Genomic DNA, 16778 nt, shown 5'->3' with positions numbered 1-16778 from the left:
CTAATTCCATTTTTAAATAGAACTGAGGAAATGATTTAAATGTACACATAGGTTTAAGATAAGATATTCATTACAATATTAACAAAGGCAAAAAATGTAAAATAGTCTCAGTATGTAACAACATGAAAATAATTATATAATGGGATCCTATGATATTATTAAAATAATGTTTTGAACAATAATTATACATTGTAATGCTCTATTTACTTTTAAATTTATTAAAAGCTGTAAATAAATACCTGAGCACGCAAATACATACTACAGGAAAAAAGAATAATTAACCCTGATGTATTAAGATTAACATTTTCTCAGAGCTAAGCATTTTATTGGCTTATTATTTTCACACTTTTTCATTTTATGTTGTCCAGATTTTCTACCATTAGAATACATTATTTTATAATCAGAAAAAAGTTAATTAAAACATTTTTTAAGGCTTAATTATCACCTCATAGGATATCAACCCTAGAAAAGAACATGAACAAAAACCTGACCTGCCTTCTCATTTTTCCCATAAAGAAACCAGAGAATCAGAAAGTTAGATGGTTGGCAAAGGCCAAATGCTATTTGCAAGCAGAGTAAAGGTGCCTCCTCAAATTTGCAGCCAAATAGACCTCCCCAAGATAGCCTGTTTCAAAGAATCCCTTTACAGGCACCCAGACAGAGAAGCCACCAGCCCGCAGTGTTTTTGGGGACATGGCAGGCCAAGGGCAGTTTTCCAACTCATCTCAAGCTCTGGCCATTCTTGTTGAAACCTTAAGACCAGAAAGTAGAGATATGTCCAGGCCTCAGTCTTGCTGCCCAAGAGACAAATCCTCACCTGCCTAGACCCTTGAGCAGATTCTGAGTTCCCTTCAATCTGGAAGGCTCCATGCCTATTTGAGAGGTGAAGGAACTGAGGGAATCTGCAAATTCTACCCACCTCACATCCAAATATACCATGGTTTTCCACCCCTGCCCTAACACTCAGATCTCCTTTATCTATCTAAAAGTAGGTCTCAGTGGTAGTAGCAGTGGTGGTGGGGTCATTCCATAGGCTACAATGTGAATGGTAGTTGTGGCAGGTGGTGGCCTTGGTCTGGGAGGACTTGAAGGAGTCTGCCATTGAAAAAGGGCAGAAATGTACAGGCTTGTCAAGCAAAAGGAACCATGTGCAAAGGCCCTGGGCTTTGATACCGTGTGATGAGAAGTTCAGCTGCATGGGGTGTGGGGGCAGGAAGGGATGACAGCTGATGTGGCTGGAAGTGAAAGGCCTTGAAGACTGTGCGAGGGAGGACTGTGGGAAGTCAAGAGCAGAGTGTGGGAAATGGAAGGGAGTGGGAGGTAGGCACAGCGGGGCCCAGGCCCTGACAGAGGAGGTGCCATGTACCAAGAGGGGATTGGGCAAACTGGACCAGCAGATAAATGGAAGTACATCCCTGATGGACTGCAGCCAAATTCAGCCAATGGCCCAGCCCTAGTCTCAGACCAGCCTGGACATATCGCAGGAGGGTCTAACCAGCCAGGGCCATCTCTCCTGTCCCAGCTGCACATTCCCCCTCATGTGGCTCAGAGTGGGCAGCTAATAGGGGATCTGTGTTTCAGAAGAAAAGGATGAAAACAGGGCCACACCAAAAGAGGAAGTGGCAGAACTTTGCTCAGAAGAGTTTTCAGCCGCGGGGAGTCTCCAGAGATGCTGAACGGAGGCCTGGGCGACAGCTGCTTGACTGAGCACAGCCAACTCTGTTCATGGATGACGGACATGCTTGGGTGGCGGGTGAGCTTAGACGACAGAGGCCTGTGTTCACGTCCCAGCTCTGCCACATCTGTAGTGATGGGCAAGTCATTTATCCTTTCCAAGTCTCAGTGTTCTCCACTTTCCCTGTCAAAAGGGCATAATAATAGTCTCTATTTCATATGGTTATTGAGACTATAAAACAATTTATTGCATAGAGCATTAATAATACTGAAGGATTGTTGTTAACTTTTTAATCTTCTCCTTTCATCTTCCTGGGACCCAGATCCATTATTTGTATTTGTATTCCAATAGAAGAGGAACGGGGTATGTGAACAGCCACATATTGGGTCACTTTACCTGAATTACCCTCCGAATTCTCCCATGGGCCCCATAAGAAGGGCATTAAGATCTCTCTCGGGCAGAGAAGTTGAATTTCAGAGACGCAAAATCACTTATGTAAGATCCCAAGCTAATTTAAGGCAGAAAAGTAATTCTGTCTACCTCCAAACTCCTGCCTGTCCACCAACCAGGCTGCCTTCCCCAGCTCAAATCTCCACAACCTGTTAGTACCACCTACCCCTATACACCTGCTGCCATGGGAACAAGGGTCCCGTCCCCTTAGGTCTCACACAGACTGGGAACGTGGCCTTTGTTTTACTGGCAAAGCTGACCCAGGCCAGGACACAGCCAGATCCACCATCCCTGAACTCGGGACTACTGTGGGTCACAGACACCCCTTTGACAGTGAGATGCCACACCTAGAACCCATTACCTAGCAAAACATAAGAATTTGGAGTAAAACACCATTTAAAAAAATCTACGTGTGCCTCTATCCCACAGGGAGTTCCTGAGGTTTCAGGGAGTTTTTCAGGGGTCCAGAGAACCCAGAGGGATAAGGGGCTGGGAATAATTTTAACAGCATAGGATCTCATAGGATGGAATGAAGTGGAGAGTCGCGGGGAGCCATTTTTACACTGCATATCCCACAACACTCTCTAATATGATTTAGCCCTTTCACTACACAAAGTAAGAAGCTGACGGTTAGACACACAGGGGAGAGGCTGCTTCACATGGCAGAAAGAGCTGGGACTGCCAGTCCATGAGATGTTTGTTGCAGTTCTCATTTCTTTACTTATTTTGCTGGGTGATCCTGGGCAAGTGGCCTAGCTGCTGTTACAACACAACCACAATGATGCCTGCCATTCACTGGGTGCTTCCCAAGGGCTAGCCTTGTCCTAGGCTCTGAACGTTTATTATTGCATTTCCTCTTTACAATAACCGTAGGAGATAACCATGATTTTCTCCCTTTCGTGGATGAGGGTTGAAGCACACTGCAGACTCAAAGCCCCTCCCCAGGGCTCTACATCTACCGTAAGGCCACCCTGGGCAGACACTTCTCCTTTATAGAGCAGGGAGCCTCTGACAATGCAAAGGTCAATGTCAGATAATTTTTTTTTTCTTTTAACAATCGTCACTCTGGATGATGGTGGAGTGGTGTGTGTGTGAGGAGTGTTTCCTAGAGAGACATTCATGACAGTTCTTAAGGTCAGGGGTGGTGTGGCTGGAGCCATATCTGTGAAATCTAATTGCCAAGATTCCCCCTCTTTCAAAAGAGTAGAGCTCCCTCTTCTCCTTGCCAGGCTCTCTGTTTCCGGAACTTTGGGCTTTACTCTCTAAGAGTTTCAGATGTGTTGAAACTCTGTAGAATTCAGGGGAAATCTTGCTGGGTCAGAGCCTGCACAGTTATCCCTCTGGGAGTTTCCAGCTTTGTGTGGGCTCAATATCAACAATTTTTGTTCGAGAAGCTCTAGAACTGGCCCAAGACCAATGTTACCCTGGCCAGGCCGTTGTTGATAAAACTCAAAGGTTGTACTTCTGTAAGAAGAAAGAGAAATTGTCTCAGCCACAGGCAAATGACAGATGTGTGCAGGAGTTTTACATTTGCCATCTCATTCGGCTTTCACATGGGAGATAGAGGATAGTATCCCCATTTTAAAGAAGGGAGAACTGAGTTGGCCAAGGTCACCCAGAGCATAGTAGAATTGGGAGAGATTTTTCTTTTCAAAGCCCACTCTTCATTGCTGTGATTCCTTGCTAATTATCCAGCTGAGACACAGGATCATGTTGCAGTATAAGAACATACCAGACTAGCTGGGATTAAATTTTGGCCCGACTGTGGGCTAGTTACTTAATCACCCCGAATCTCAATTCCTCATGCATGAAATGAGGCTGAAATTACCAGTGTTTGCTTCATAGGGCTCTTATGAGTTTTCAATGGGTTAATATGGGGGGAATGATTAGAACAATGTACATGACATAGTGTCAGTTATTTTAATCATATAACTTGATTTAAGAAATGCACTGTTGTTTTAGCAGGTATATAGTGTACACTAGGGGAAGGAACATAATTTTCAGACAGCAAATCAGACTCTGTGCTGGGTGGGTGCTTCAGACTCACAACCCATTTAGAGTGCTGCACAGTCCCATGAGTGAAACATTCAACAGATGAGGAAACCGAGGAATAAAGAGTGTGCAATGTGACTCATGTTGCTCAGCTACAGAGTATTCGAGCTGGAACTCAAACCCCAGGCTGACACCAGCACTTCCACTTTTGCCTCTGTCATGGTGGCCAATGCCACTGGATGAAAAAGAAGAGCCCAACAAGAAAGCATGTGTTGGAAAGCACATACATGTGACTAGAGGACCACCAGGGAGGGAAGGGCTGCCATCTTACTCGCATTGCCTTGTTTTACAACTACATTATTTCCTGATCTAGTCCTCTGTACATTTAATTGTGATTAATACTGAAAATTAAAATGCACAAAGCACAAAGGAACCTGGCATTTCAGGAGGCTACTGTAATTGATTCAGAATTTGAAGACATTCATCTATATTTGTTGTTTATTGTCTTCCTACTATATGCTGGATCTGGGGGTTAGAAAGTTAATGGAGGAGTGACACGAAGATTAAATAATGACACACTGAATGGCATGTGCACAAATGATTATAAGCACCATTAAAGAGAGCTGGGCCGGGCGCGGTGGCTCAAGCCTGTAATCCCAGCACTTTGGGAGGCCGATACGGGTGGATCACGAGGTCAGGAGATCAAGACCATCCTGACTAACACGGTGAAACCCCGTCTCTACTAAAAAATACAAAAAACTAGCCGGGCCAGGTGGCGGGCGCCTGTAGTCCCAGCTACTCGGGAGGCGGAGGCAGGAGAATGGCGTAAACCTGGGAGGTGGAGCTTGCAGTGAGCTGAGATCCGGCCACTGCACTCCAGCCTGGGCGACAGAGCGAGACTCCGTCTCAAAAAAAAAAAAAAAAAAAAAAAAAGTGAGCTTGATGGCATTTAAAGGGGTAGATGGTAGTCTGGTCTGATCTAGCTGAGGGCTCAAGATATAGCATGCAGAAGTCTAAAGGAAGAAGAGAAGGAGAGGATGAATGTCACAGAGAGAAAGAACAGCATTTGCAAAGGCTTTATGGCAGAAGAATCATAGACTATTTGAGGAACTGAAAGATTCTCTGTGTCTAGAGCACAGAAAAAGTGGGTTAAAGAAGTTCAAGATGAGGTTGGAAAGGCAGGAAGGGGCCAGAATATGCAGAACACTGGTGATCACATAGAATCGGTCTTTGTTCTAAGAGGATGGGGAGGAATTCAGATTTAAAAAATTAAGACTTTTTTTACAGGGGCTGTAAAATTGCAAGTAATCTGTTTAGGTTATGATTAACACAACATCATATCATTGTATTATATACTAACATACGGTTAGTACCCATCATATTGTGAAGGTATGACAAACAGCCTTCAACTTACCTCCAATTCTGAGGATAATTAATGGCTATGGGAATAATGTGTTGAGACTCAGTGGGTATATCAGGATGCAGTAGGAATGAATACTATTATCCATTAACAATATAAGCCTGGCCGGGCACGGTGGCTCACGCCTATAACCCCAGCACTTCGGGAGGCTGAGGGGGGCAGATGGCTTGAGACCAGGAGTTTGAGACCAGCCTGGCCAACATGGTGAAACCCCGGTTTTACAAAAAATACAAAAATTAGCCAGGTGTGGTGACGCATGCCTATAGTCCCAACTACTTGGGAGGCTGAGGCATGAGAATTCTTGAACTCAGGAAGCAGAGTTTGCAGTGAGCCAAGATCATGCCACTGCACTCCAGCCTGGGCTCAAAAAACAAAACAAAACAATGTAAACCTGGAATGGACTGAAGCTGCATGTTCTAACTGTGGCTGCATAAAGCAAAGGGGCTCTGTCATCGACTGCCCCAGGTCAGAATCACAGCTGTGCCACTTGGTATCTGCTGGAACTTGGGCAGTTTACTTAGTAACTCAGAATCTCAGCTTCCCAAGCTGTAAAATAGACACAGAAGTGCTCACCTTCAAGGGACTTTGTGAGGATTATTGGAGTTGAAATGTTTAACAATTAGGCACATGATGGACTTCATAATAATAAACTATCTTAGTGTATAAAGAGAATTTGGAAGTATAATCATGGAATCTTTAAAGTTGGACCTTAGGGTAAGTGGGAAGGAGAAAACAGAAAGGACAACTTATTTCACCTTTTCTCAACATAAGTTGTCTTTAAGTATGAGTACTACACAATAGACCTTTACAAAAACAACCAAGAGGGCAGGTTTATGTTCTGCATTCATTCACCAGGTTTGGTAAATGAGCTACCCATTCACCCCGGGAGTATAAGAGGTTATTAAACTGTGTCACCAAAAGACAGACAGACTAGATATTGGACACTTGAGCAAATTTGAAAGCTGTCCATCCAAAATTTTAAGCCACAAAAAGGAAATAGCCACAAATAGGAAAACCATTAGATGACTTGCACACATTGAAGAGATGAGAGAGTTGGGATGCTGAAGATTAAGAGGATTTGTGAAGAGGATTTCTTCAGAAAGAGGTGTTAGTGAATGGAGTCTCAGATAACTCCCGGGTTTTAACTTTTTCAGGCATAGTGCCAGGTACAAAGTTGATATTCAATAAGCATTTATTGAATGAATGATTGAATGAATAACTGATATATGACTATAACCTGAAATAGGTAAGAAATAGAAAAAGAGCATTAAGTGTCTTTAACCTTGAGGTAAGAAATACATATAAATTATAACACATAAAATTAAGAAAATTGGCTGGGGGCAGTTGTTCCCACTTGTAATCCCAGCACTTTGGGAGGCTGAGGTGGGTGGATCACAAGGTCAGGAGTTCGAGACCAGCCTGGTCAGTATAGTGAAACCCTGTCTCTACAAATAATACAAAAATTAGCCGGGTGTGGTGGCTGCACCTGTAATCCCAGCTACATGGGAGGCTGTGGCAGAAGAATTGCTTGAACCTGGGAGGCAGAGGTTGCAGTGAACTGAGAGCATACCACTGCACTCCAGCCTGGGTGACAGAGTGAGACTTTGAAGAGTATGGAGTAAAATTATAGAAGACTAGGAATAGTTTCTCCTTTACAAAAAAAACAGCTGAATTTCAGAAATGATAAACCTGTGCCATTAATTTTGGCAAAACACTAAAGCATATTTCTAAACAGTTAGTCATGAAAGTAGTCCTCACCAGGAGCTAGTATTTGTCTGCTAGGGTTACAAGAGTAGCCTGAATAGGAACATACTAAAAATAATGTATTCTGATTTTAGGGAGAGATTTGATAGTTGTGTAATTGCAAAAATGTGGTTGCAATGATAAGACAGCCATAGTTGTAGTTTGTAATTACCTTACCCAAATTCTCTCATGGCAAATTAGTCTAGATGGGATCCCTAGATTCAGGACGTAGAGTAGTGGTTTGCCGTCCTGGTCAAGTCTTAAACAAGGAAACTTTTACAACACATCAATATCTGGCTCCACGCTCAGAAATTTAGATTTTGTTTGTCTGGTATGGACTCCAGCCATTTGAATGTTTCAAAAATTCTCTAGTGTTCTAACATGCAAAGTTTTCATCACTATTTTCTTAATGTTCTATTCTTGGCCATAGCCTTTACAATATATTTTTAAAGAACATATTGAATGAAGACAGAAAAGCTGCTTGTGTTGTGTTTGTACATGAGTCAAAACTAGAAAATGATGAAATTAAGCCTGAAATGAGCAAACAAATGAAAACCTTCAACAAGACAGAAAAATAAGCAAAGACACTCACAAAGTAAAATGTCTTGTTACAGAGATATTTTGCTAATGAAATGAGTCAACACATAGAAAGAACTTACAGCAGAATTAGGCACACGCACACTCAGTACATTTAGCACACCAAATCCTGCTCACCGTAGGTCAGCATTCTCTTCATGTTAGAGAAACGAAGGTACAAAGGATGTGCCCTTCTAGCCTAAAATCATGCAGTAAGCTGTGAACCTGGGCTTCAAACCCAGTCCTGACTCCAGGGTCCAAGTTCTTATTTACTATTCTGAGTGTTAGTATGAACTTTGATTTTTAGGACTGAAAGGGATGTTAGAATTTACCTCAGACATTTTAGAGAGAAAAATTGAGGTTTGGGAAAGTGAGTCATTTGCCCAAATGCACACAGAGAATAGAAGAAGAAGAAGAAGAAGAAGAAGAAGAAGAAGAAGAAGAAGAAGAAGAAGAAGAAGAAGAAGAAGAAGAAGAAGAAGGAGGAGGAGGAGGAGGAGGAGGAGGAGGAGGAGGAGGAGGAAGAGGAGGAGGAGGAGGAGGAGGAGGAGGAAGAGGAGGAGGAGGAGGAGGAGGAAGGGAGGGGAGGGGGAGGGGAGGGGGAGGGGAGGGGGAGGGGGGGAGGGGGAAGGGGGTGGGAGGGGGAGGGGAGGGGGAGGGGGAGGGGAGGGGGGAGGGGGAGGGGGGAGGGGAGGGAGGGGGAGGAAAAGGAAAGAAAAGCAAAGGAAGGGAAGGGAAGGGAAAGGAAGGGGAGGAATAGGGGAAAAAAGGAAAGAAAGAAGCCAGGTCCTGTGTTTAGGGCCCTTTCCAAATCAAAGGAAATCTGGGAAGGTTCTAACTTACTCCAGGGAAAATGAGTGCATCAGTAGGGAAATCCACAAGAAAGCTTTGAGAAATGCTCTCAAAGAGGTTCTGACTCTCACAGGTGGTGCTAGACGTTTCTCAGGAATCCTGAGATCAGTGTAGGGGTCAAATTTCTCCCCCTCGCAGCCCCATGCCTGGACTAAGACTTTTTTGTCTTGTTTGGCTTTGTTCTGTTTTGCTTTGTTTTAGAGGCAGGGTCTCACTCTGTCACCCAGACTGGAGTGCAGTGGTGCCATCAGGGCTCACTGCAGCCTCCACCTCCCAGGCTTAAGCCATCCTCCCACCTCAGCCTCCCGAGAAACTGGGACTACAGGCACACACCACCGTGCCTGACTAATTTTTTTTTTTTTTTTGTAGGGATGGTTCTCCCTATGTTTCTCAGGCTGATCTCAAACCTTGGCTTCAAATGATCCTCCTGACTCAGCCTCCCAAAAAACTGGGATTACAGGTATGAACCACCATTCCTGGCCTAAAGGTTTAATTAAAGAGGTGAACTCCCATATCAAGGAGAGTGTTAACAGGTAAGAGTTGAAGTTTGTTTTCTCTGGCATAGGGAAATCCTGACCCAGAGATATGGAGAAGGATATTGAAGATGTTTTATACCAAATTATAAAACCTTGGATTAGGAGATTTCAGAAGACTCTTGCCACATGAAAAAAACTCTTAGTCCTGGAGAGTATGCTCCAGTGATTTCTGGGCATCCCCAGGTAGAATCCCACATGTACTCATGAACCAGCTTTGTTGGCTACTATGTTGCTTTGACCCCATTTTTCCTTTTTACTTTTTTTTTTTTTTTTTTTTTTGTATTTTTAGTAGAGACAGGGTTACTTTTTTTTTAAATTATACTTTAAGTTCTAGGGTGCATGTGCACAACGTGCAGGTTTGTTACTTATGTATACATGTGCCATGTTGCTGTGCTGCACCCATTAACTCGTCATTTACATTACGTATATCTTGTAATGCTATCCCTCCCCTCTCCCCCTCCCCACAATAGGGCCCAGTGTGTGATGCTCCACTTCCTGTGTCCAAGTGACCTCATTGTTCAAGTCCCACCTATGAGTGAGAACATGCGGTGTTTGGTTTTCTGTTCTTGCGATAGTTTGCTGAGAATGATGGTTTCCTGTGGCACATACACACTATGGAATACTATGCAGCCATAAAAAAGGATGAGTTTGTGTCCTTTGTAGGGACATGGATGCAGCTGGAAACCATTTTTCCTTTTTTGTTAAACTCATTCTCCGTAATGAAGCTGCCTCACTCAATAGTGAGCATGGAGATCAAATGAGATAGCACATAGGCACTCAATAAATCAAAATTTGTTGCAATAATGCCATTAATAATGAAGAAAAATAACTCCACTAGTCGCTTCTGCTATTTTAAACTAGATGTCCACTGGAGTCAAGAGAGACTAGAATAAACTACTAAGGAATATTTGAAGGGAAAGACAATCCTTTTCTATCGATGACAGTGATTCAGGCTTCAAAGGCAGGAGGATGACCCGGTCTGGACACAATAACAATTCCAGGCACAAGCTGCTATCTGCTGCAGGCAGGATCTCCTAAATGGAGTCCTGGTGGACACCTGTCCTAAAAGCACCCAGAGCCCACACTGCTCCAGCCTGCACCTCTCGCCTCCAGCCACTTTGAAGAATGGAGATAAGATAGTGATCACTCCAGAGTGCACGCTGAGGCTCAGGGCCTGTGCTACATGCTCCAAGTATGTGACCTTACTGAGCCCTCACAGCAATTGGTATTATAAAGCCAATACCCTTTACAGAAGGAGAATATATGAATTCAAAGGAGTTAAATACCTTGCCCAAGGAACAGTCCATTTTCTGACTCTAAGACACATCCTTAACTCCTCTGTACATGTCAGGAATTTCTGGTAAATATTTTTTACCTAGACCTGCAAGAAGGACCCCTTCTCCTCTGCTCATCTGCTTAGACCATAAAATGATCCCTACATTCTGGCCTCCTAAGAGTCTAGCCTGGCTGCTTTGCCTTCTCCCCTCGTGGGAGTCTTTGTGAAGAATGGATTTAGCTTCTTGGCTCTGCAGCTTTGCTTCTGAGCCAGAGGACTCACATGACTCCAAGTGTCAAGTCCCAGGGACACCAGTGCAAACACCAGCTGCAGCTGTGACTCTTTTTGCACACACTGTTTTTGGAGGAGCTCTCACCCACACTCTGAGAAACTAAGCACACTATTCACTTTCTGAAGGGTACTGAAGGAACATCTGGGGTCATCCTGCATTGGTCAATATGCCTATATCTCTGCAGCAAAAGGCAAGCTCTCCTCACCCTTCCAAGCACAGAAACGCCTGCTGTCAGGGAGAAAACTTCCAACAAGAGCTGGTGCTTTTGGACTGTACCAGATCTCTCTATCCCAGCTGATTTTCATAATTTCCTCTTCCTGAAATGGAGGCAGCACTCGCCAACGTCTATGCTTCTTGCTGGCAAGAAGATATAGTCTCAGCAGAACCTGCATGCAGCACTTTGGGGAAGAAAACTTGAGTATTTTCGATATCTATCCTGAAGGCTCAGTGTCCAGGTTTCCATGTAGGTCCTTGAAAGGCATGTCTAATAGAGCTGTGTACTATGTGTGCCTCAAGCTCCAAAATCCTGTGTCAGCAGCTTGAGATGACATCTGCTACTTGCTTAAAACCTCACGTCCTTCTTGAAAATATTAGCCCCACTCTCACATTAGTTTAAGATCCTCATCAGAGAATTTTCTAAAGAGCCTATATTAGGGATTTCACAGGAAGATATCCTCGATCTTCCTCTGTAATGCATCTCAATTCCTTATAACCTAACCTAAATACAACAAACCAAAATAATTTTGAGATCGGACAGACTGAAGCTGAAATTACCCAAAATGCCACTGGTCAGGTTTCCTGGAAACAGACTCATCGAGGGAGATTTGTGCCAGGTGTTTTTTGGAGAGTGCTCTTGGGAGCAACATCTATAAGGGACCAAGGGAAACAGGACTGGGCAGAGAGAGTTGAATAGAATGAAACAGAGGTTTAAGCTGATCCCGTGGGGGAGCTCTGAATCTCGGTTGGCCTTTCAGAGATGTCTCAGATTCACCTCTCTGATCTTTGTATCTCTGCACAGACCAGCTTCCAGGGAGGGGGTTGTGTGTAACCTTGGACAAGGCAGTTACCTTTGGTAAAGAGAGCAATTTTCAAAGAGGAACTTACCTATGGGCCATCAGCAAGCAATGTTTGCAACCATGGGGGGGCACTGAATGCCTTTGTTTTAAAGGGGGGGATTTAGGTGCACACCACAGCATCCACTGCACAAGCAAAATCTCTCACTCTCTAGGAAGCAGAGGCCTAGAGAAAAGTGGATGGCCCAGGGTCACACAGCAAGGTGATGGAATAAAAAACAGCATGGACTGCTATGGAAACTGGGAGCATTAAAACAAAACAAAACAAAAAGGAAAAACAAAAACAAAACTAAAACTAAAAAATACACTAGAATTGCAATGACTGTAAACCTCAAAACAATGTTTTCCCTCTAATATCAATACACCTATTGTTTGCTGAGCATATCCTATTGTGCCAGGGGTACATTAGTTAATATGTTAACTAATCAGATGGAACCCCATAGAGTAGGTATTATTGCCCTTATTTTGTAGCTGAGGAAACAGGTCTCAAATGTATTTAGTAGCCTAGCAAAGTGCCTAGCACATGTTAAACATCCGTCTGTCTCCAAAGCCTGTGCTTATAACCCACATCTTCCTCTCTACGATTTACCTAGGAGCCTTCTCTCTACCATTGTAAACTAGGCTATCGCCCCAATCATCAACAGTTTAAGAGAGGAACAAGTCACCATTCTCTGCCCAGCAATCCCTCACTGTCATGAGAACTGCTATTTTTTATCACCATTTGTGATTCCTTTCTAGTCCACCACCATTCTTATGCTGGCTTCATAAAATGAATTTCTAGCTTATCCAGCCGAAGGCCCATGGATCGCAACCCTGTGACTAAACATTCTTCCAAGCATACAGCAAATACTTATTGGGTGCACACTATGTGCTGGCATCCTGCTAAGCACTTTGCACTCATTCTCTCATGCTACCCTATGAGGCAAGTATTTTGATTCCTACCTTGTAGATGAGAAAAACAGAGGTTTAGATAGTGCAGTCACTGACCCAAGATCACGTAGCCTGGATTTACATGCAGATCTGTTTTGCTTTGACAAAGCTGTGTTCATTCATTCTCTGTTATTAAGCAAATATTTATTAAATGCCTACGCACAATCCAGTACTGTGCAGAACTGCACTGGAGATAAAGCTTCACTCAGGACATATGCTCTCATTCCTTGCCTTTGTGGCAGTTGCATTCTAGAGGAACAGTCACAAATACAAAGGCCTCCAGGGGCTTTGAGTTAAGTGGATGGGTGGGGAGTGCAAGGGAGGGGACAGCAGGTTTCTGCCTTCTTAAGGCACTAACTACTCAACTCCAACCAAACGTTGCTATGTGAGAACATGGGCCCAGAACTGCCAGCTTTTCCATTTTTCAAAAGGAGCCAGAAATCTATATTTTATGTGAAATGCCTTGATGTCTTAAAATTGCGGACTAAGCCAACCATTCTGTTAACATTAATGTGTGTTAAACAAAAGGCATATGTGGGCCACATTAAGTCCTGGGGGACACCCTATTCTGAGATTCCTAGAGAGTCAGCCCACCTGAATCCAGGTTAATTTCATGTCGAAATATCAAGTGCACCCTGCATGTTCCCTGAGTCTGGGGCCTTTTCCTATGGTACAGGAAGCTTTAAGTCATGACTTAAAGTTTTCTTGCTAGAGAAACTCTACAGTTTCTTTTTCCTTGAAATTCCATTCTTCCCTGAGTCTAGGCTAGGCTATTAGCTGACCTGCTTCTGTCAGGAAATAGCTGGATTGTGGGCGTCTACAAACAGCAAGAGAAGGCTACGTGACCACTGCTCACAGCCTCCTTCCCCCTTCTCGTTCCTGCTGCCACCAGATGGTTCTGAGATAATGCCACGTCTTTCCTGCAAGAAACAACATTTCCGAGCCATTCTGCCGATCCCTTCTGGCTGTCTTGGGAATGCAATTTCTGGGCCTCTCCCCTCCTGTCATTGCTTCCCCTGTCTTATCTTCAGAGGGATAGGGGACCTGAGCTGGTCCCTTTCCAAAGAGAGTCAATCATCCACCATGCTGGAAGTTCAGGGGCTCACGTAGACGATGTAAACGTGCAAACTCAAGTTCCGGCTCACCCATGGATGCTTACAGTATGTTTGGGACCACCCAGTCATTTCCAAAATTATGTATGATACCAATCTCACTCCTTATCTCTGCTGTGAAGATTCATATTCTCTAATCAAACAAGTGGAGTTCTTAGTCTCCCAAAAATCCTGTGAGAGACAAAACAAGATAATCTTTCCCCACAAACCTGGCATCCAGCCAAGCTTTGATCTCTGGTTCCAGCCCCTCCCTCAGTCTTCAACATGATTTTCCCATGATGTTAAACAACATCTCCTTCTACCTCTGCTGATGACACAAGAGGCAAAGAGTGGGGATCTAATCAGTAGTTACTGCCTGCTCCTAGATATTAATTGGTAGGAAGGAGAATTAGGCCCCTGAGATGAGATCAATATTAGCTGTCAGAAAAAGCTGGCATCATTAATCTGTTTCAGTGTGAACTGAGAGCTGACGTGCAAAGACCTGGGGCTGGCTGGGTGCAGTGGCTCCTGCCTCTAATCCCAGCACTTTGGGAGGCCGAGGTGGGTGGATCACTTGAGGTCAGGAATTTGAGACCAGCCCAGCAAATAATGGTGAAACCCCGTCTCTACTAAAAATACAAAAATCAGCCGGGTTTGGTGGCATGTGCCTGTAATTCCAGCTACTCAAGAGCCTGAGGCAGGAGACTCGCTTGAGCCCAAGAGATAGAGGTTGCAGTGAGCGGAGATTGTGCTGCTGTACCCCAGCCTGGGCAACAGAGCAAGACTCCATCTCAAAAAAAAAAAAAAAAAAAAAGAAAAAGAAAAAAGAAAAGAAAAGAAAAAAGAAAAAAAGACCTGGGGTTTCCTAACCCAGGGAATATGGAAGATATTCTAAATATATTGCTTGACATTGGCAAACATTGGCTCTTACATTTTACATTTGAGCTACCCTCTAAAGGCCATGTCAAGTCACCATTTACAAATTTTGCTGAGGCACAAATTTGGATTGCACAATGAGAGGCAAGTAGTTTGACAAATGAATGAGCCCAGCTAATTGCCTGATACCTACCTTTCTATGGTATTTTGTCTCCACTTAATACAGGATTTCCTTTAATCTTCACAAACAGCCTGTTGGGGAGGTATTATTACTCTCATTTTACAGATTCATGAATAGATCATGGGCTATGGGCTATGGTAATCTACATAAAAATGAGAATTCAAGAAAATCTCAAATAGTATCTCATTTGCATGTCAAGAGTCTACTGGACTAATTTTTGTCTTCTCTATTTGGAACAATCTAGTTGAAAAAAAAAACATCACTGCAATGATCTGGAAAGAATCTTCCAACTATACCTCAAACATAAACTGAGGCCTTCTAGACTATGAGATGTATGAGATGTAATTAGAGTTACCACAGCCTCCAATTCCACCACCTAGATAAGCCTGAATCCCAGACTTGCTTGCCAATTATCTGAGCTTTACAATCATAAGGGAGTTCCCTTGTCTACAAGCGCTCTCTTAATGCATTTGGGGAGTTCTATTAAAAGACCAACAAATGTTTTAGGGTTCTGTAGACTTTGCAGAAATTTTATTTGCTTGCTTGTTTGGGGAAATGGTGGTTAAAGAAGAGTTTCATGGAGAAGCACACAGCTTGCCATGATTTATCTCACTCTTCATCCCTCTTGTCCTCCTTTCTTTTTCTCTGGCCCTTTCCCAGCCCTTAGGAACTACAACTTATTAATGCAATCCCCTGGTCCCTTTCTCTGAAGAGTCACCAACCAACTCCCAGACCTTGAGGGCCTTAGATTTGCCTCAAGTGAGGCTATCAAGGCAGTTTCTTATGAAAATATTCTATGTGTGTTGCTGTAAGAATAAAATTATCTCCCTTTGGTGATAACAACTATGAGAACTGTCCCAACCATGGAAGAGGCTGCCCCAGGAAGTAAGGAGATTGACTCCTCTAGGTCAAAGACCTAGAAAACCATTTATAGGGACATTGAAGAAAGATTTATATTGATGATTATGCCAAAGTACCTGTAAGATCCTGCAACCCAAAGATCCCCTAGTACAAGATTTCTGAGCACTCCCAGATTTTGACAGCAGACAGACCTGGATTTGCATCAGCGTTCTATGTCTTGCTAGCTGTCGGATTACGGGACGGTATATATCCCATCTGAGACACATTTCCAACGTCTGTAAAGCACATGATAAATGATAAATGGCAAAGTGTTCCTCAGTTATTTAACACAATGTCTGCTACATAGCAATAGCAACATAACAGAGGGCTTCTAGTATTATCTTTATTTTACTGTCGTTGTCTTGTTGGTAGGTTGTCCAAGTCAGAGAAACAGCAGGACTTAATTTTAAACAGGTAGTAAATTAGAACCAAAAAAATAAACTCTATCACCACTTCTGCTGCATAATATCTGAGCGACGTTAAACACATCACTTAACTGATCTAAACCTCAGTTTCCTCACTTGAAACTATGGGGTGATAACACTCTTTTTTTGACTACCAAAGTTGTGTTACGTGAGAAAATTAAGGTAACTGTAATTTAAACATTATAATTACCTTAAAAATTAGTCAAAATGGGAAGATTTACCAAGTAAATGGAAAGAAAAAAAAAAAAAAGCAAATGTTACAATCCTAGTCTCTGATAAAACAGACATTAGGCAGGGCATGATGGCTCACACCTGTAATTGCAGCACTTTGGGAGGCTGAAACAGGCAGATCATGAGGTCAGGAGATTGAGACCATCCTGGCTAACATGGTGAAATCCCATCTCTACTAAAAATACAAAAAAATTAGCAGGGTGTGGTGGCACGCGCCTGTAGTCCCAGCTACTCAGGAGGCTGAGGCACGAGAATCGCT

General features: G+C 43.3%; 2 long non-coding RNA genes across 2 annotated transcripts in view; both read right to left on the bottom strand.

Moving 5' to 3' along the window:
• Window positions 1-13022, bottom strand: part of LOC107127258 (uncharacterized) — a 30353-nt gene extending 17331 nt beyond the window's left edge. Inside the window, exon 1 of the long non-coding RNA XR_012419046.1 lies at window positions 12828-13022. This is a non-coding gene — a long non-coding RNA (uncharacterized lncRNA). The remainder of the gene's footprint in view (window positions 1-12827) is intronic.
• LOC141407880 (uncharacterized) lies at window positions 198-8111 on the bottom strand. The gene is made up of 2 exons (XR_012419048.1): window positions 7995-8111; window positions 198-1858 (listed from the first exon to the last, which is right to left on the bottom strand). It is a non-coding gene; the product is annotated as an uncharacterized lncRNA (long non-coding RNA).
• Window positions 13023-16778: the final 3756 nt, after the last annotated feature.

Source organism: Macaca fascicularis, chromosome 1 (genome assembly GCF_037993035.2).
Source record: "Macaca fascicularis isolate 582-1 chromosome 1, T2T-MFA8v1.1".
Taxonomy (NCBI): Eukaryota; Metazoa; Chordata; class Mammalia; order Primates; family Cercopithecidae; genus Macaca; species Macaca fascicularis.
Note: the sequence above shows the minus strand (reverse complement) of the source record. Positions and strands in the feature narration are given on the sequence as shown.